The sequence below is a fragment of the Alosa alosa genome, chromosome 8 (assembly GCF_017589495.1).
Source record: "Alosa alosa isolate M-15738 ecotype Scorff River chromosome 8, AALO_Geno_1.1, whole genome shotgun sequence".
Taxonomy (NCBI): Eukaryota; Metazoa; Chordata; class Actinopteri; order Clupeiformes; family Clupeidae; genus Alosa; species Alosa alosa.
The window spans coordinates 31,026,783-31,048,324 of record NC_063196.1 but is presented as its reverse complement, the minus strand read 5'-3'; the positions used below and the strand labels follow the sequence as shown (position 1 = coordinate 31,048,324).

At 42.9% G+C, this 21,542-nt stretch overlaps 4 non-coding genes across 4 annotated transcripts; 2 read left to right on the top strand and 2 right to left on the bottom strand.

The window, feature by feature from the left end:
• Positions 1-4,015: 4,015 nt before the first annotated feature.
• trnaa-agc lies at positions 4,016-4,088 on the bottom strand. Its single transcript has one exon. It is a non-coding gene; the product is annotated as a tRNA-Ala (tRNA).
• A 1,951-nt stretch (positions 4,089-6,039) lies between these two features.
• trnaa-agc lies at positions 6,040-6,112 on the top strand. Its single transcript has one exon. It is a non-coding gene; the product is annotated as a tRNA-Ala (tRNA).
• A 14,894-nt stretch (positions 6,113-21,006) lies between these two features.
• Positions 21,007-21,079, bottom strand: trnak-cuu. The gene has a single exon. It is a non-coding gene; the product is annotated as a tRNA-Lys (tRNA).
• A 132-nt stretch (positions 21,080-21,211) lies between these two features.
• trnan-guu lies at positions 21,212-21,285 on the top strand. The gene has a single exon. It is a non-coding gene; the product is annotated as a tRNA-Asn (tRNA).
• Positions 21,286-21,542: the final 257 nt, after the last annotated feature.

The following is a 21,542-nucleotide window of genomic DNA, read 5'->3' as shown; positions in this document are numbered from 1 at the left end:
TCTGAAGGCTTAAACAGAGCCCAGCCAAACACTCCAATAAAATTTGTATCAACTTTGAGGGACAGCTATGACCATGCAGGATTATCCAGACCAAACGTGACGATTTTGCTACATACTATTCCTATTTATGTACCACCATGCAAAATTTGAGCCTCCTACATGGTTTAGTTCTTTAAGTGCTGTGGGCTTGTGAACTTTGACAAAAAAGAGGCTGACAAAAATCGACGCCCCTCCCCTGTAAAACTGGCTGTATCATGGAAAGTATTGATCTTACATAAGAGTAATTTTACAGTGTGTCTCCTGGGTAACATAGGTACACCTGGTAATTTTTTCAGAATTTTTTGAGACCTAAGTGCGTGGGCCCTGGTTGAACTGATGTGGAATGACCCTGTTTGTTGTTTACACTTATTACATAAGGGGGAAATGTTAGGGTATATGGCATGGAGCCTGGCTTTAGAGTAATGGAGCCTGTGGACTACTTTAAACTGTATTAAGGAATGTCTGGAGTTTATAGAGGTGCTATGAATTCTTTCCAGAATTCCCTCCCAAACCGTTCCTGAAATCTCCATATTAAGTTCCTGCTCCCAATCATTCTTCAACTTATCAGTGGACACTCCTTCATGGGCCAATAGGATACCATACAGGGTGGAAACTGTGCCTCTGCTCCCTGGTACAAGACGTCTAAGACTATCAAATGTGTTGTGTTTGGGCGTGTGTTCGTATTGTGGTATATGAGTCCTGATATAATGCCTGATCTGGAGGAACCTGAATAAGTGTGTGGACGGTAAGTCATATGTCTGTTGGAGATTTTGAAATGACATTAGGTTTCCTTCAAGGTACAGGTCCTGTATGAACAAAATATTTTTGGCTTTCCAGATGGAAAAGGCTGGATCCATCAAAGCAGGGGGGAAAGCATGATTGTGACAGATTGTACTGTCTATGTAGACTAAGGGCAAATCAAGAAAAGATTTAATTTGTTTCCAAATTATTAAGGAGTGAAGTATAATTGGATTTTTTATATAGAGAGGTATCTTTATTTTTGCAGGGTTATTAAGGAGTGCTGGGAGGGAGGTGGCACCACATGCAGATATTTCTATCTGAAGCCAAGAGGGCACATCTTTTTGATTGTAGTGGGCTGTCGGGAAACCTTTACGCCAGTGAAGTATTGCATTCAGATTGGCGGCCCAGTAGTAAAGCTTAAAGTAAGGTAAACCAAAGCCTCCCTCCGCTCTACACTTAAACAGGTGTTTTTTGGATATTCTGGCTAGTTTATTGTTCCATAAAAAGGAGGATATGATAGAGTCCAGCTTTCTGAAGTAATAGAGGGGAATAAAGACAGGGATACTCTGGAAAATGTATAAAAATCTAGGAAGGACAACCATTTTTATAGCGTTGATGCGCCCGACCATAGAAATGGGCAGTGTGTTCCAAAATGGAATATTCTGTTTCAATTGTTGTATTTTGGATTCCGAGTTACTGTTGAGGAGTTTTCCATGCTCCCGCGTCGCAATGATACCCAAAGTTTTGAATTGGTCTCTTGCTAATTTAAATGGAGCGGTTCCCAGAAAGTTTAAGTCCACTCCATCAGATATGGGCATTAGCTCACTCTTTCCCCAATTGATCTTATAGCCAGAAAAACTGCCAAAGGTGTCAATAGTCTGCAATAATGGTGGGATGGATGTTTTGGGGTGTGACAGGAATAGTGTGATGTCGTCTGCAAAAAGGGATATCTTATTCTCGATGCCATGAATTTGACTGGCTAGGGCTTCAATGGCTAGGTTGAATAGATAGGGTGAACACGAACATCCCTGGCGGACGCCCCTGTGAAGACGGAATGGTTGGGAGTAAGTATTGAGGCTTGGGGGTGAGCATAGATCATTTCTATCCATTTAATAAAGTCTGGACCAAAGCCAAAGTATTTCAGGGAAGTCAGCATGTAACTCCATTCAATATAATCAAAAGCCTTTTCGGCATCTAATGCAATTACCACTGATTCCTCCTTTTGTTTATGGTATATAATGTTGAATAGACGACGCAGGTTGAAATATATATGTCTGCCTGGGACAAATCCGGTCTGGTCGGGGTGTATCAAACTGGCTATGTATTTACAGAGTCTGTTGGCCAACACTTTGCTGAGTTTTTGGTAGTTTCCATCTGGAGGAGAGATATGGGACGATATGATGCCATTTCCAAAGGATCCCTGTCCTTTTTAAGGATCAGAGCAATGTTTGCACTGGACAGTGAAGGAGGTAGTTCTGTGGTTTCCCTAGAATGAGTGAACATGCGCAGTAATAGAGGGGCCAGATTAGATGAGTATCTCTTGTAGAATTCAATGGTGAACCCATCGGGGCCGGGGGCTTTATTATTAGGAAATTGAGAAATAGCAGTTTGGATCTCCTCCAGGGTTATGGCAGCATCCATCGCTTTGGCCGCTGCTTCGTCTAATGTGGTGAGTTGGCTATTGTCTGGGAAGTCGTTCATTTTCTGAGAATCAGTAGCATTGACTCTAGACTGGTACATGTCCTCATAAAATGAAGCAAATGCTTTGTTTATCTTGATTGGATCTGTTGTTACGTAACCTTGATGGTCTCTTATTTTATGAATAGCACGTGTAGCCTGCGAGTGTCGCAACTGCCTTGCAAGGAGTCTGTGGGGCTCGTCTCCCAGCTCAAAGTAATTTTGTCGAGTTTTTACAAGTAATTGGCCAACTCTTAGCGAAAGGATAGTGTTATATTCATATTTTAAGTTGGTAATTGTTTCAAGAGTGGCATCATTGGGATTATTTTTATATACAACTTCTTGAAGAGAAAGCTCATGTTCTATGTCTTTGAGTCTCCTGCCTTCCATTCTCCTTTTACTGGAAACATAGGCTATGACATGTCCCCTGATGACAGCCTTTAGCGTTTCCCACAGAATGGAGTCATTGACATCGCCTGTATCATTGTCTGTGATGAAGTGAGAAATCTGTTCTTGTAAGATGTTAGTGAACTGCTCATCTGAAAAGAGCGTGGGGTCAAGGCGCCACTGATTGCGTCTAGCTCTAACCTCCCCAATTTTTAGTACCATGGCCAAAGGGGTATGGTCTGATATCATAATGGGTTGGTATGTTACTGAGTCCACTAATGCTAACAGTTTAGAGTCCATTAAGAAATAGTCAATGCGGGAGTATGATTTATGCACTGGAGAGAAGAAGGAATAGTCCCTTACAGTTGGATGCCTCAGCCTCCATATATCAACTAGATTGAGGTTTCTCAATCAAAGTGTTTAGGGCTTATACAGGAGTTTGATTTTTGGAGGAGTTAGAAAACTGTTTATCTAGAAGAGGATCTAACACACAGTTGAAGTCTCCCCCAATTACAATGTTAGTACTGGAAATGTCTGGAATTGAGTTAAAAACCTTCTGAAAAAAATCAGGGTTGTCAAAATTAGGTGCATACAGATTGACCAGTGTTATAGGGACAGAATTTAGGGTTCCAGCCACTATTACAAACCTACCGTTGGGATCAGAAATGGTAGTGGATTGAATAAAAGGGACATTTTTCCTAATTAGAATCATACCCCCTTTGCTTTAGTTGTGAAATTTGCTTCATATAGTTGATCTACCCAGCTGACCTTAAGTTTCCCTTTAGCGGTGTGCTTTATGTGTGTTTCCTGAAGAAACATTATATCTGCAGAGAGGGACTTCAAATGTGCAAATACTTTAGCACGTTTCACAATATGACCAAGGCCCCTCACATTCCAACTAACCAACTTATAGCCCCTAGCTTGCACCTGAGTTGCAGAAATGTTATGTGCTATTTTCTAAGTATGTAAAGTAAAGTAAACATGCACTGTCACAGAGGAAGCAAAAGTAACATATTAGCTGGCAAAGAAAAAGAAGACCCTATACAATAACCCACCCTCCCATCCCTAGCCAGGACACTACCCAAAGGGTAACTCCAACTGCTAATTCCATACATTTCTAAGTGTCTGAATATGGACATTACTTGGAATTACGCTCAAAAAGAATCCTGCTTGGAGAATACGGGCATCGATCCCGCTACCTCTCGCATGCTAAGCGAGCGCTCTACCATTTGAGCTAATTCCCCTGGGGTCCTTCACATTCTTAAAGACTGACAGCTGGCAGGGACTTTGAGACACTGTATGGCTTATCATGCTGCCATCTACAGTACTGGACAGACAGAAGACTCAATGACCCACCTCTTCATCCATCTGATTTAATTTCAGTCCCTGTGCCCTGACCTTGTGTTCCGTTAATTTGTATGCAAGTGTGCATAAACCTACTATGCAGCAACCCCTAAACAAAGCTCACAAGCAGAAACGGTTGCAGTGGACTCAGGAATACATGAAGACTAATTTTCAAACAGTTTTGTTTACGGATGAGTGCCGTGGGGAGGTGGCGGAGTCATGTTTTGGGCCGGGATCATGGGGAGAGAGCTCCTTCAAAGGTTTAATGGAAATATGTCAAAAACATAATAACATTTATTGAATCAACAGAAATGAGGCTTGTAGTTTTTCATGATAGCATTTAAAGTGAAACAACGGCATTGCAATAAGGGTTATTAAACTTACAATAGATTGCCGACACCTTCCTTGGGCAAAGTTGGGGCTTTGCCTCATGGTCCCTAAAGACATTTGTCGTCCTCCCGGTAATAGGGGTCTCCGGCTAAAAAGCGCATTCATTAACTCTAGAATTTTTTTCTTTGGCTCTTTGGAGAGCCTGAAGAGAATCCATTTACTTAGCAGGACACCCTTCTCGAGTTCCACCTGAACAGAAAAGAAGCCTAATGTCACGGTGAGTTGCACAGTTTTGAAAATGGACGTTAAGGGTTGTTTGGACATGTTTGAGCATGCCTGTAAGCAGCCACTCTGACTAGTCAAAGGCGATTCAAAACTAGTCAGAAAAGTCGATACAGGACCACTCGTCAAAATGTCGGTGTCCACCACTCTAGTTCATCCAAAACAAACCAGAAAAGGGACTCAAAGTGCTAAATACCGGAATTTAACTTTAAGCCTTTAAGCTCTCAGTGGGTAGGCTACAAACTGTTTATTTCTACACGCCTCTGTTCCTGAGAAATCCCAAGCTAAACAGTGGCTAGTTTTCATCAAAATCCCTGTTTCCCCCTCTCTAGAAATGGAGATAAAGCGTATTTTATGAGAGAACGCTGTTTGAGCCTGTCCCTCTTCTGACACTTACCATTGGGGGCTGCCTACAAAACAATAACAGGCCTACCATTTCTACTGCTGTCGGGCAGTTCCTCCTTCTCTTGGTTGGTAACATCTGTGTCGCTATCGCCTTCTTGCAAGCGCGACTCGGCCTATCAGCCACTCCTACTACTGTTGCTACTGACTGCTGTCTCTACATGTGGCACATGTTTGGCACACTGTATGGGTCACTTTTTATATCGGTAATAATACAATGTGTAATCAAGTGACTGGTTAACAGTCATCAGGCCTAATGTAGCCTAAATAGCCTACTAAATGCCCTAATACCTGTTGATACTACAATTGCAAAGTATCTCTACAGGCTATAACCTTGGAGTTTTGCACATGTCATGTAAGACTTGATTTCTCCATTTCTTTGCACAAAATTCTCCAGAAAGTGGCATTTAAAGGTTGTATCCGCGATCTCAGGCCTAAACATAAATGATCACATTCATCTAATCTTTCCTAATGTCCGCCAGCTGTCTGCCCCATAAGCAGGCCGTCAAAAAACCGCGTCTCTGTAGGGCTCCGAGATCTGTGCACAAAAACAATTGCTACCAACAAGGGTTGGCACTCAAAGGCAAAATAAAGTGTTTCAACGACGAGATGCGCGTTTAGGAGAGTTTTAATTGCACGAGAGGGAGGGGAAGTATGGAGCTAGCTCTCTGTTTTGTTTGAACATCGACAGAAGTGACCTATCCCCGCTATCGCTGATACAACCTTTAATGGTTTATTTTCCAACATTTTTTTTTTGTACAAATTCGGGGAATTTGAATGGTCCTTCCAAATCGTTCCACTAGGTGGAGTAGTTATCTTGAAACTTCATGGCGACATGGGGAATTAGCTCAAATGGTAGAGCGCTCGCTTAGCATGCGAGAGGTAGCGGGATCGATGCCCGCATTCTCCAGAGGAACTTTTTTAGGAATATTACATTGTCAGGCAAAAGCCAGACTCGCTCTGACCAATGTAAATGTTACGTTTAATATGTGAACACGGTAGTACACATTCCGAATGACTGAACAATATACACACAAGGCCTTTATTACAACTGTCCACAAGAGGGCAAACAAACTGCATCAGTTGCAAGCAAACCTTATATTTATCCACCGCTGTCATGAAAGATATATTGTGTGACAAATGTAGGCCATGGGCTACACTGCAAAAAATGAAATCTAACCAAGTGTTAATAATCTTATATTAAGATCAAAGAATCTATTTGGTATTGTTTTTAGTATGAAAAGACTTACCTAGTGTTCTCTTGTAAGATCATTTTGACTTAAGAAGACTTTGACTTATTTTAAGGAGTCTTTTTAAGACAAATTTACTCAACGTACTGGCAGACAAATTTGCTTGTTTTCAGGATGAGATGTCTTAAAATAAGTCAAACTTCTCTTAAATTAAGTCAAATAATTTCATGAGAAAGCACTAGGTAAGTCTCTTTATACTGACAACAATACCAACTAGTTTTTTTTTTTTTATCTGATTAATAACACTTGGTTAGATTGTGTTAGATAAGCAGTTTTTGCAGTGTACATTTACAATTGTTGACAACGTAATCAGAACTTGTAAAAAGATGTGCAAGACAAAGCAACAGTGAATGCAACAGTTGGTTACACACATTACAGTGAACGTCAACTGCAGTCAACAGATGGCAGCATTGTTCAGGTGAAATCCAGTGGCCTTCACCGGATGGACGCAGGAGGATCGATTGATGGTCGTATTCTCCAGTTGGGATTTTTTTTATTCACCCTTATATAATTGTAGATTGGAGGTCATTGACACATATCATGTCCACATACACATATCTGTTGCACAAGTCAGATCAGAAAACACCAATCAACAACACAAAACAAATTCTCCTCATCTAAAAAACATATTGACTGGCTAGTGATGATAAAGTGATACATTATATTCTTTAAAGTAATATTTCTTGTTTTCTTTCAGGGAGTGCTGTCACTTACAACATAAAATTGAATTGGGGTGAGGGTGGAGTCTGCCACATTCCAGACACCTTTGGCCTGTGAAGGTATACAGTATATGGTCTAACCACTCAAGCGTGTACCCTGTCCCCAACATGTGCCCGTGGTGCATAGGCTAAATACAAAGTCGGAAGACCACCCAGGGAAAGAACATCCAAGGAGCCAGTTGATCCAGCACGTAGGGATGAGAGCTGTTTTGCTACAGACTATCCTTGCAGAGATGTAAGACAGACAGACATGGGTTGCAGAAATACACACATATGTGAGTATGTAGATAGAAAGAGAGAGAAAAAGATGGAGAGATGTACAGTAAGATTATATAGGTGAATAAGTAAAAGTAATGCTCCGTTTAAAATAGGTAGATAGCATGATTTGGGGTAAATGTTTGTGGAACATTTTTTTCCCTTTTTTTCCTCAATGTCTAGTGACCAGAGAGAGAGAAAAAGATGGAGAGATATACAGTAAGATTATATAGGTGAATAAGTAAAAGTAATGCTCCGTTTAAAATAGGTAGATAGCATGATTTGGGGTAAATGTTTGTGGAACATTTTTTTCCCTTTTTTTCCTCAATGTCTAGTGACCAGAGTTACTAGACCGTGCTGAAAAAAACAGCTAGAAACCAGCTAATGCTGATAGCTGGGTTTAGATGTCTTTTGCTGGATTTCTTCCAGCTTTGCTGGTGTAGCTGGTTGGGCCACCACCAGGTGGACATGCTGTCAGTCTTGTGACCTCTGATTAACAACCACTTATTGGATGCTGACTGGTGTGTGTTATGACAGGTCCTGCACATGTGCCGTTGCATCGGAGTCTTCAAAAACGTACAATAAGATGTGAGCACCTCTCTGGTCCAAAGTGGTTGAGCAAGCATCACTATGGTGAAACACTCTGGTTTCGGGTCAAGCACAGAGATAGAAAAGTCTACAAAAGGCGTGCACATCCAAGTAGTCTAAGCTCAGGGTATGAGCAAAAGACACAGCAATAACGACTAAAAGAAATTGTCACACTAGTAGCTGATTTGCCAGAATAATCTGATTTGTGGACCATCAAATGGGTTTGTTGCCTTCCAAGTGGGATAACATCTGTCACACTTGTGATGTGCACCCATGACAGATGGACTGACGTCTGCAGTGTCCCAGTCACTGAGAAAATGGATTAAAGACCGCACATTTAATTTAGTTAAGAGCTAGGAAAAGTCAGCATAGAATCATGAACACGTTGAACAGGTTTGTAGAATAACTCCACAGCGACGACTTGATTCTTCTTCATTGGCACCATAAGCTGTTTTGATCACACTGTTTGACTATGTTTGGTATGTACTTACTGTAGCCTACCCTTGTGTGCATTTGTTGGCCTTAGAAAATGTAGTTTATTGAAAACTATACTTTCTTGGTCATGAAGGCCTAGTGCCGTTACAAATGTCACGAGTACACTTCAAAAAATGAATTCTAACCAAGTGTTATTAATCTTATATTAAGATTACAAAATCTATTTGGTATTGTTTTTAGTATAAAAAGACTTACCTAGTGCCCTCTCAAAAGATCATTTTGACTTAATTTAAGAAGACTTTGACTTATTTTAAGGAGTCTTATCAAGACAAATTTACTCAACGCACTGGCAGACAAATTTGCTTGTTTTTAAGACAAATTTGCTTAACGCACTGGCAGACAAATTAGCTTGTTTTCAGGATGAGCTGTCTTAAAATAAGTCAAACATTTTTTACATTAAGTCAAATGATTTCACAGGAAAGCGCTAGGTAAGTCTCTTTATACTGAAAACAATAACAACTAGTTTTTTTTATCTTGATATAAGATTAATAACACTTGGTTAGATTTTGTTAGATAAGCAGTTTTTGCAGTGTAATAAAAGGAAGGAGTTAGATGGTGACAGCGAATATTCTGTATTTGTTTGGCGCCTGAGTGCCAGAGAAATATTACCCACCTGGATACTTTTTGAACACAAACACACCTCATTGCATGGGTGTATGTGCATGGGAGTGGGATACAGCTTGAAATGAGTTCAGTGTCTGTGTCAGTGTGTGTGTGTGTTCCCTAGAGTAGCTCCTCCGTTGCATAATGAGTAGTGTCTGTGGGTTCAGCATGTGAATGAGTCAGACCAGGGGAGTCCATGTGGAACTGCTGGTGGTTTGGCCCTCCACTGTCCACCGTTGTCATGTGCATGCAAGTAAAAATGTATTCCAATAAATTAACAGATGAGACAAAATGAAAATATACATATTTAATAATACACATTTTCTCCCTGCTGTCCACTACTATCTTTGTGTGCTTGAACTGCTTAGGGACCTGAGGTGCAGTTACAACTTTCTACCTGCAGGAGCACTGTTACCAGTTCAGTCAGATGAATTCAGAATTTCATAGAAGACCACACACACTGATCTAAACCTGGCAAACCAGGACCAGAGGCTTGTGTTTTTCTATGGCATGTAGATCAGGGTTATGGCTAGGAAACCTTGGTCACCTGACTCGAGAACCCTCCTGCCCCCAAAACGTGCCCTCCTCCCTTGCTGATGACCCGGAGAAGGTTAGATCACACTCTCGTTATCTGGTTCCTCTGCAATGCTCTGCAGTCAGACTGGCTAATGTAAATTGTTTACATGAGAGCATCAGTTGTTTATTCAGGGCTGCGGTTTTACATGTGGTCCAAACCAGCCATTAATGCCAGGTTTATCAACAAAAGGAATCGAGGTGGAATCTCCATCAGATTTTCACAATAATATTTTTTACATCCTTCTTTATTTTAGCCGTCGCTAAAGATTTGGAAAGAAATGTAGTTTCCACAGCAGAAGGTGTATGTAACAGTAAGTAGTTCAAAACTGACTGTTGCACAGGCACATCTCTTGGGAACTATTTCATTCTAAGTGACTTGCAGCTTAGTGAAGTCATTCATGTTTTTCAAAAGAACGTGTGCTTCTGTGAATGAGGTCATATGTGTGTTGGTCACACCTTGCTCTAGCAGTTCAGTTAAAGCAGAGCAGGTGTGTTTGTGTGTGTCTGTCTTATAATACCCTCCTAAGGCTCAGTGCATGTGTGTACATGTGTATGGGAGAGAGAGAGAAAGTGTGTGTGTGTAAGAGATGAGAAGAGAAGGAGAGTGCAGGAGAGGGAGGATGTGGTGAGGTATGTAGGGGAGCGTGAGAGAGATGAGATGAGAAGAGAAAGAGACAGTGCAGGAGAGGGAGGATGTGGTGAGGTATGTAGGGGAGTGGGAGAGAGATGAGATGAGAAGAGAAAGAGACAGTGCAGGAGAGGGAGGATGTGGTGAGGTATGTAGGGGAGTGGGAGAGAGATGAGATGAGAAGAGAAAGAGACAGTGCAGGAGAGGGAGGATGTGGTGAGGCATGTAGGGGAGTAGGGAGACGGAGATGATGAGAAGAGAAAGAGACAGTGCAGGAGAGGGAGGATGTGGTGAGGTATGTAGGGGAGTGGGAGAGAGATGAGATGAGAAGAGAAGGAGAGTGCAGGAGAGGGAGGATGTGGTGAGGTATGTAGGGGAGTGGGAGAGAGATGAGATGAGAAGAGAAAGAGACAGTGCAGGAGAGGGAGGATGTGGTGAGGTATATGGGGGAGGGGAAGAGCTCTGTGGGTGTTATTGAAACCAGGCTAGTGTATTCAGCTCTAGGGCAGACCTTTTCTTTTTCCATGGTTTACTTTTTCTACCCCCCCCCAACCTTCAGTAGTATTGTAATATCAAGCTGACATTGATGGAACCAGATACAAGACCTCCAACCAGATACCCCAAGGAGTCTGGCTGGGTCCCCACCCCACACAGGAACCACATGAGAGGGAACTGCTATGGTGCTGGGGATGGTGGAGGGGGCATGCACAACCAAAACAGAACTGCTCTCTCTTATGTGCCCAAATATTTCCGTTCTCCATGGTGACAGTCTCACACACAAACGTTACCGAGGTCTAAAGGGTTCTCATCATGTTCTTATTAACAAGACAAAGGTCGAAGGTGAAAAACCTAAAAGTGGCGCAGTTGAGTACACCTGACCCCTCAGTAAAGCAAGTCATGTTATATGGCCTTAAGAGGTCAGATTGGGTTTCCATTTGCCAAGCTTATGTAGGTCCTATAGGGGACCAGAAGACAAAATTAGACTACACCATTTAGCAGTGCAGCTCAGATAAATGGGTGAAACCATACTTACAAGTTTAGGAAATAATATTCATGCAACATTTCTCAGTCGCTCACACAAATGGAGATAGATATCCATAACAAACTCAGTGAACGTAAACTAAAACATTTTAAACATTTGGGATGTATTCCTACTCCCATCAGACAAGCAGAGAGGGAAAGAAGTATTTGAATAATAACATTCTGGTGGTGGTGGTGGAAGGGGGGATGTTGGCGGGCTTGAGTCACATCCTCAGAGCTGCAGATGATTGGAGGAGCCTGCTGGCAGTGCAGAATGAAACTCTAGTTGCTTGTGTGTTGGCCATTAAAGGAACACGCCACCCAATGTCAGTAGTAATATATGTTCTTACCTTAACTTTCACGAGTTGAGTCATACCTCTCCCGTGTCGGTACGTTCACTCAAACGCTCTGGTGCACGGCGCGAATGTGTTAGCATGTTGCTATGCTAGCGGACTCAGACGTAGCCATAGAGGGAGGAAGATAGCAGTAATCAAAAACATCCACGTTTTCCCTACTTAAATACAGTTGCACGAGTAATAAAAATGTGTAAGGTCGCACAACATGAAACGTGGCGATTTTCCAAGCGAATAAACAGGAGAACTACAATGTGTGGCGCAATAGCACTTGGGAGTACTTCGACCTAGCGTAGTAATATTAATTAACACCTAATTGTAGATCCTATCCACCATGAAATCACTATAATACTTCTGCTTGTTATCACAACCCTTGTCAATGCATGTTATAACCATGATTGTTCATGATTGTTGTTAATTAGGTGTTAATTAATATTACTACGCTAGGTCGAAGTACTCCCACATTCGCGCCACGCACCAGAGCGTTTGAGTGCACGTACCTACACGGGAGAGGTATGACTCAACTCGTGAAAGTTAAGGTAAGAACATATATTACTACTGACATAGGGTGGCGTGTTCCTTTAAATTACAGCCTTGGGGAATGGGCAATTCTCAATTTTAGGGTGGGTGATCATCCCTCCCTATAATATACACAGACAGACACACACACACACACACATATATAGGTAGCCATGGACAAATGCCCTTGGTCACATCTGTCCTACACACACACAGACACACACGCTGGTGCTAAGCATCTGTGGTTAAAATTCTGGGCAAATCACGGCGCTAAATGGGCATGTTTATGGCCCCTACTGATATGAATATCCAAGAATGCAGCTGGATTCTTGTCTTGCAAGGCTGGGTCAGATGTGCATTCACTCCCTTTCCCTTTTCCTGTTGAGCAACACAGAGGAGCCAGTGGGCCTATCCCCCTGGCCGTCAGATTGTGGATTCAGTCTGAGCCCAGAGCAGTTCCTTCTGAAAACACACACACACACACACACATACATGCGCTCACACACACATTCATCGTCTGCATTCTGATCAGCTGCATGCAATCTTCCCCTCCCCAAACCACAATTCATTTCAAACGCTTTTAGCCAGAACACTGTCTAAAACTCTGCTCTTTTCTTTCGTCTTTCCCTCTGTCACACACACACACACACACGGAGAGAATTGAGAGAGAAAGAACCAAGACAAGGCGTCCCTAAAAAGTCTGAGACGCCCTCATCAGGGACGTGTGGCACGTTTACAGCAGATCTCGCATTACAAATGGTGATTTATAATAAAGCTGGGAGACACAGGCAAGTCTGGCAAACGCCCTGATCCACAGACACGCGCCCAGAATAACCAACCAGGCTTCCGCACAGGCACAGGCACAGACGGGCAGGCATTGCCCATGAACGGGGACATTCATCCAACGGGTCATCTCCTGGCACCGGGCCCGACACTGACTCACTGCGTCACTGCTAATTGAAAGCAACTCATGAGTGACTGAAAAGGGGCCCTCTGCTCTTAGGAAGGGACAGTCAGAGAGAGAGCATGCTAAAGCACCATCACTAGCACGGCTAGCGTGTGTGTGTGTGTGTGGCCTCTGCTCTCAGAGTGATACAGAGCGAGTGAGTGAGCATGCTAAAGCACCAACACTAGCAGGGTTAGCAGTGTGTGTGTGTGTGTGTGTGTAAGGCCATCTGAGAGAACATTCAGTACTCAGAGTGTGACAGAGTGAGTGAATGAGCATGTTAAAACACCATCACTAGCAGGGCTAGCGTGTGTGTGTGTGTGAGGCCAACTGAGAGAACATTCAGTACTCGGAGTGTGACAGAGTGAGTGAATGAGCATGTTAAAACACCATCACTAGCAGGGCTAGCGTGTGTGTGTGTGTGAGGCCAACTGAGAGAACATTCAGTACTTTCGAGTGTGACAGAGTGAGTGAATGAGCATGTTAAAACACCATCACTAGCAGGGCTAGCGTGTGTGTGTGTGTGAGGCCAACTGAGAGAACATTCAGTACTCGGAGTGTGACAGAGTGAGTGAATGAGCATGTTAAAACACCATCACTAGCAGGGCTAGCGTGAGCACATTCAATACTGGTCAAAGGCGGTTAGCTGTCTGGTACGTTTCTTTTTTTTTTCCTTCTTGCATGTTTATGAACGTAAATTATCGTTTCAGGGTGTTTTCCACTTGTTGGACTCCTGTGACAGAGACGTCCAGGAAGTGGAAAGTACTTTTCATACATACCAGAGGAGCACTGCTGGGTCTAAGGACCCTGACTGACATTAATGGCTGCCTCTGGTGGATAACCTAGTGCACAAACTAACCCCTGAGTGAAACTTGTGTGCTGAGCTATGTTGCCTTAACCATGTGGAAACTATTGTGAGGCCACAGAGGATGAAACTAGAGCACAAATGTAAGTGTGTGAATCACAGAAGTAGGGTTAGTGCCTGAGTGAGAGCAAGTGTGTGTATGTATGTGTGTGTGTGTGTGTGTGTGTGTGTGTGTGTGTGTCAGTGTTGAAGTACTCGAATCCGAGACTCGAACTCGAGTCCGAGTCATTAGCTAAATTTAGAGACTCGTGACTTGACTTGGACTTGAGCACTGAATGACTCGAACTTGGACTCGGACTCGTGCATTCGAACTCGCCGAGGCTCGACTTTTTTTTGTAATATATCATAAGGCTATAATTGTAGTATGTCATTAGGCTATAATTTGCTATATGGTTTTAATATCTAAATTATTTGTAATACTAATTTTAGTTCAAGGGAATGTTAGGCTACTGCTTCGTGTCATAGTAGCCTACATCGCAAGTCACATCATGTTCACACGCAAAGCAAACTAACGTTAACTTTAACACCAAAATGCCTGGAGACATGGCCGCCGCTATTTCAATGTAGTATTGCCAGGCAATATTAGTTATCATACATGATATGACATTAGGCCAGGGGTGGGCAAACTTTTTGGCTCAAGGGCCACATTGGGTTTTGAAAATTGGCCGGCGGGCCGCACAACAACCCCCCCCCACCCACGACACACGCATAAAAAAAATAATTTTTTTATAACCTATAATTTAGTATGAAAAGTATTTGTTTTAAAATATGAATTGCTTAAAAATACTGCTAATTTTATGCTGTTTAACAAATGTATAAATTGTGCACTGTCGCTTTAATTCAAGTTTATTTCTCAATGATCTGTCTGCTCCGCTATGGCTAGTGCTGTACTTACGGCTGGGCCCTCTCACAGTTTTTAAATGGTCAGTAGTGGGAACTACTGTTGCCTTCATGATTTCCTTTTAAAACTTTCTTATAAGAAGGAGATATCAATTATCAACAATCACAAGCCAGCTGGAACCTGCTGCTCTCTCTCCCTCTTGTGAGTGCAGACTCGTGCCAATTAAATGGATTGCATAATGTTCACGTTAGATCTGCTGCAAAGGAGATAACTAAGAGTTAACTTAGTTTAACATGATGTTATCTCTATTTAAAGGAACCATATGTAAGATTGTGGCCAAAACTGGTACTGCAATCACTTTCAAATTACTGTAGAGCGGTGTATCCCCTCCCCCTACCCCCTGACTCGAGGTTGCCAACCCGGGTGCCGAAACACTACTGACTTCGTGATTAGTAGATAGGTGGAGGGTGGCGCATCAGGCCAAAACACAACATGACATGACAAAACACAACATCAACATCAGTTGAGGGCTGCAACTTCACTTTTTAAATGACAATATCCTGGCCGGACTACAGTTGTCAGTGGTATAAGTATTTGAAATAAACATGATTTCTTAATGTCTAGTGACATATCAGGGTCATTTTATGATTAATTGAAATACATTTCTTACATACGGTTCCTTTAACATGATGTTTTGACATTGACATTGTAAACGTTATCTAAGGAGAGTGAAAAGCAGTTTGCAGTAAAGCTAACCAACGTCGTCTCTATCGCAGGAAAAAAAAATAGCGAGCAGCCTGATAACTAAATGAAATGCTCGGCGGGCCGGATGAAAGTGCTTGGCGGGCCGGATCCGCAGTTTGCCCATCTCTGCATTAGGCCTACCTAAGATTACACTCAGCCTAGGCTGAACATCACACGTGACACTACTGCTGGATAGCTGATCATCGTGACTTGGTGAACAGTGTTTTTCCTGACTGACGCGAGAAGCAAGGTTCCATTCATTCATTTTCATTTGGGGCGTGCCCTGCCGTGCTTCTGTCTGTTAATTTGCAGCAGGCTATTATCGGATGAAAGAAAAATAAACTGAAAGTTTTCCCGATCAAGATATAGCATACTTCTTTTGGTGTCATAAAATATAGAAGCATAACATTAAATTGCCTAGTAGAGTGTCCATGTAGAGTGTCAATGTAGGCCTACGTGTCTGTGCAAGTGAAACTGACAAACTGAACCTCTCGTGGGTAGGCCAGAAACAACTATATTTAAAACCACGAATTACTGTTCAAACGAGCGATTTGATAGTCTAATCCACTGCACGAAAAAAAGGAAATAGCAACTTCTATTTCTAACAGGTGAATATCGTAGCAAATAGTACCCTATGGCGATGGCAGCTTAAAAAAAAAATATTTCACTCATCTCGCTGAAATGAACGCATAATGTGGCCTGTTGCGCAAAGAAATTAATTAGGCAGATGATCTGCATCTCCGTTAACCGAAAGCTAGTTTTCATCTCTATTGTTGACGTGAAATATGTCTCCATAGTGTCAGTGAAGTGATACAATTATGCAGTTGCAGGTAGCCAGTGTTCACGTCACGGGAGTCAGAAAGAAGCTACCAAGACGGGCCCTGCTCTGTTTATGTCCCTCCCAAACTGCGCTAAAATTGTGTAGGCTATTTAACAGCCAGAATTTAACAAAAAAAAAATGCCCGGGGGAGGCCCTTTTATGATCCACACTACCTCTTACAAAATAGGCCTACTCCAACGTCCATCTAGCTCTTGTGACGTATGAACTTCTACAACACTGCCTATACAATTGTCAGCAGTCAGTAACAGCATAATGTGACTTAATGGCCTGTGTGATTGGGATGTGGATTGTTAATTTATTGTGAGTAGGCCTATAGCCTATATGGTATGGCTATGGTATGGTATTCTCTCCGATATAATAAATACAACACATTGGGTTTGGCAAGAAATTTGGCAATACTACTTTCACACAAGTGATGGCACCCCTGCTTGGAGACAGAAGATTGTCCGTTTTGCTTTTAAGGATTTCATCTGCAATGGGAAATAATGGAACGACATGTAGGCTATGCTTACTTTAGTGCTGGACTTGGACTCGACTTGATCAATAGGGACTCGACTCGGACTCGACGTGGATCAATAGTGACTCGATTCGGACTTGACTCGGATGAGTAGTGGACTTGACTCAGAATTTTTTTTTTTAATGACTTGGACTTGACTAGGACTTGAACACTGGGGACTCGAACCTGGACTCGGACTTGAGGCATAGTGACTTGACTACAACACCGGTGTGTGTGTGTGTGTGTATTGCAGTGTTAGCTTGCTTGTAGAAATAACTTTTGGACAGGCGAACTGACAGGAAACTCTCCTGATCCTGCTTTGAGTTTGGTGATTGGGAGCGCTGGGAATGCTGTCAACTTCTGGGAAACGGCAACAGCGAGCGAGTGAGTGAGCAAATGCAACCCACTGATGATTACCAGACGGCACTCGGTACTGTTCAACTTTGTTTAACTTCCCTTAACACCTCACACACACACACACACACACACACAAGCAAACATGCACACACACACACACACACGCAAACATGCACACACACACACACACACACACACACACACATTACATTTGGTACACACATTTACATGTAAACATCCTCACTCTCTTTCCCACCATCACACACACACACACACACACACACGCACACACACACACACACACACACACAAAAGTGAGTGAGAGAAAGAGAGAGATGACAGTGAAAAGGAGTACGAGTTGAAAGCTGTCCTGGGCAGGAGTGGAGGTGCAGCCAGGAATGTGAATGAGTAGATAACAGGTGACATGGCATACCCAGCGCTTCAGTGGCCGCCTGGTACCACACACTCCTCCCCTCACAACCATCCAAACGCTCCTCTCCTCTCCCCTCACAGCCATGCAAACGCTCCTCTCCTCTCCCCTCACAGCCATGCAAACGCTCCTCTCCTCTCCCCTCACAGCCATCCAAATGCTCCTCTCCTTTCCCCTCCTCCTCTCTTCTCCCCTCCCCCCTCTGAAACAGCAACAGGCCCTGGTGATTTATTTGTGTAGAGAGCAGGTTCTGAGTCCATAGAAAACTCATAAATCTCGCTTGTACCGCAGAAAGCTGGGGGAAGGTTTAACAATTTAATTTCATGTGTCACGTCTCCTGTCTGATACATTTCACCAGGCTGGAATGCTGGACAAATGATTTAATGAATGTGACACACACTCTCACTCTCACTCTCTCTCTCTATATACACACACACAAACATACTCAATCAGAGCTCTCAGATCGAAAGCAAACAAAGTCTTATGGGTGTATTACATCCGGAACGGGCAAACACTTCATATAAAGGCACTATTGTCTTATTCTGTATCAATTCCAAGCGCAGGAAGGATATTAGCAACACATGGCATTTGGGCACAGGATGTTTCCATACATATTGTCCATTTTCCTACTCAGTATACTGTATGCAGATGACAGGTTTTTGAAAGGGATAAGGTCCCCTCTATGGCTGTGGAGCTGCTGGTCAGTGAAGCCGCCTAGATAATCATTAATGAGTGACAGACTGAAATGGTCCACAATGTCACCAATGGCCACTGAAACCTCAAAGAGAGGACTGCAAATATTTTAATGGGGTTGTTGATGTGAGGGCGTTTTACAAGTATGTTCTGCAGTCATATTAACAGGAAATACATTACATATGCAATCAGCCTTTGGACCGAATCCAGGCCCAGCTTTCTTCCAATGAGAGAAATGTGTTTCATATTAACCCCCAAAACTGCATTACAGGCGAGCACTGTAGGTGGTATGACATCAACAGGAATGTTTTCGCTTTCTGCAAGGCAAGCCAGGTATGATCCACCACAAGAGACTCCCTCGCTCACTCTAGTGCATAATGAGAAGCCAATTGGCCTTCTTTTGCCTCAGAAAGCCTTCACATTAACATGCATTTGCATCCAATGATACTGGCCAGTCTCAACCCCAAACACTGGAAATCCACCTGCACAAAATGTAGGATCAACAGTCTAAACCATTTATACCGCCAGACCAGTCCCGGCGTCATGGGGGGGCTTTGGGGGGCCGGGACTGGTAGATTGGCTTTGGGGGGCCGGGCCCGTCCTGGAAGTCATCTGTGCCCGCCCTGAACGAGCTTGGCTGCACCAACCAACCCCATTTCCCCAATCCCATAGATTGATTTTGAACATTAATTAAATGTAGGCCTATATAATAGGTTTGTCAATATAGCAAGTAGCAAATAAAACTTGTAAAATCTGTATTATTCCGTATTAATCAGGAACATAAGGTAAGCCCAGCGATCACCTTAATGGAAAGGACGTTTTAGTGGCGCAGTTTAGGTTAGCCTACTTCACTTCTGCACTAACCCCTGTCATCCGATGACAAATATGGCTTATCGGCTCGCAGGTAGTCTCATATTGTAATTAGTAGAAGTAGGCCTAGTAGTTTCTGGGTTTGTTTGATAGCGTTAACCTTTACTGTTTTTTCTTCTGACCTAGTCGGAGAACAGGGAGCTTGTTACCGCTCCCGGGCCGAAGTTATCCGTAACGTCGGGGCTAACTCCCTAACCCTCTATCTGAAAGTGGTTAGCAAATGAACGAGGATTTTGGTTTTATCTGCAGATTTATTTTTGCATTACTTTGAATATCTCGCTCCAGTCTCAACAGCACGTCTACTTTTTCCACACGCATCTCAGTTCTAACACACATCCCCTCTCGCTTTCTCTCTCTCCATCCCTGCGCATGGGGCTCTCTTAAAGGAGCTGCACCATTTTACAACAATTGCATCTACATTTTCAGTTTAAGCTTAAACTATTGTGATCAATTTAAGTTCCCGTGCCCCCCCTGGAAAGGTGTAATGCCCGTCTGTGAATTTGTGTCTGCCGCCGGGTCTGCGCCAGACTGCCAGTTATTGACTGATATGGTCTTACCTGATATGGTGTATCAATCTAAATTGATACTGACATCTAATAAGAATAAGTCCAAGACTTTAGAAACAATGCTTTCAGATTTTAGAGTCAAGACTTCAAGAATGTCCAGTCAATGGCCCGATTGTAAGAGACCAGGTACCGTTCTAGAATAGCGGATTGGGTACCGTTCTAGAACAGCGGATTGTAAGAGGCTACAGTAGGTACCGTTCTAGTAAAGCAGATTGTAGGAGGCAGGTACCATTCTAGTAGAGCAGATTGTAAGAGGCAGGTACCGTTCTAGTAAAGCAGATTGCAAGAGAACTGCAATTCCGCTGTTCAGGTACCGTTCTACTAGAGCAGATTTTAGGAGGCAGGTACCGTTCTAGAAGAGCAGAGATACCCATGTCAGTGTTGTAACTGATTAGCATTGGCATACCCAATGTTTTATTCATAACCACTCTCATATCTTTTAATATATTTTAATATATTTTAGTATAATATATATGATGACTTTCCAAATCTAAAATCTTTTTTATATCTGGAGATGAGCTTGACACTGACTTGACTATGACTTCCGAGATACAAACTGGTTAAACAGGGTTTAACTTAAGCAGTGGCCCGTTGGCCCAGGGTAAGTTAAAGAGTGTGTGGGGCAACTTAATTACCCAGCCACTGGCCTGATGTAATGTTACACACAACTTTAATTTATTTGTGCACCAATTCAATATATCGATCAACTGTTAATTAACCACTTTAAAACAATTGTTTGGACAAACATTACAATGCATACATATTAAATATATGTGTATAATAAATTAACAGTTTTATGTAAACTGTTAAAAAATACAAGTGATCTACCGGTGGGGCAGCACATTATGTTGTGTTATGTTGGACACTGCTCTAATAGATTGTTCATGAAAATTATTCTGATAGAAATACACTAGATTTGCATGTCTGTGAAATTGTCTGTGCATCGTTTAAGTTCTGACAATGTAAGACTTTATGCAAGAAAGTAGTATGCTTTTGAGCAAGATCCGTGTTTGTTAGACTGCCAAGATGCCTGCTCTTGGTTGAGTGCTTCCTTGACAGCAACATATTCTGACTGTTTGTAGTGCCTCTGATTGTTTGCTCTGAGGCTGCTTGAGACAATGGTGACATAGGACGTCTAAGAAAAGCATGCGCCCAACGTGGGGCTCGAACCCACGACCCTGAGATTAAGAGTCTCATGCTCTACCGACTGAGCTAGCCGGGCTTGACGTGTGGAGAATGATTAATGCAGACAAGGCGGTGAGCAATGCCTGCACTACGCCTCCGCGACTGCCTGCTTGGCAGCAAGCCAGGCTAAGATCGGAGGTGTAACAATACTCCACAGAGCCTTGCAGCTGTCTCTGTGGCGCAATCGGTTAGCGCGTTCGGCTGTTAACCGAAAGGTTGGTGGTTCAAGCCCACCCAGGGACGCGGTTCTTTTTCCCAGGAATTGTGCTCCCGATGGGAATAAAGGAAAACTCTACAAGGTCAATGCAAGACTCGCACTGGCATACATGTGCACATCACCTCAATGTAAAGAGGAAAAAACGCACGCACATCCCGATCTAATCCTGGGTGCTGGACAAAACACTTACGATGAGAGAGAGGGGAAAAAAAGTCCGCAACACCAGTATATGCTCCCAAGTTATAGTTTAATTACCGTGACGTTTGATGAAGGGCTTGAGTGG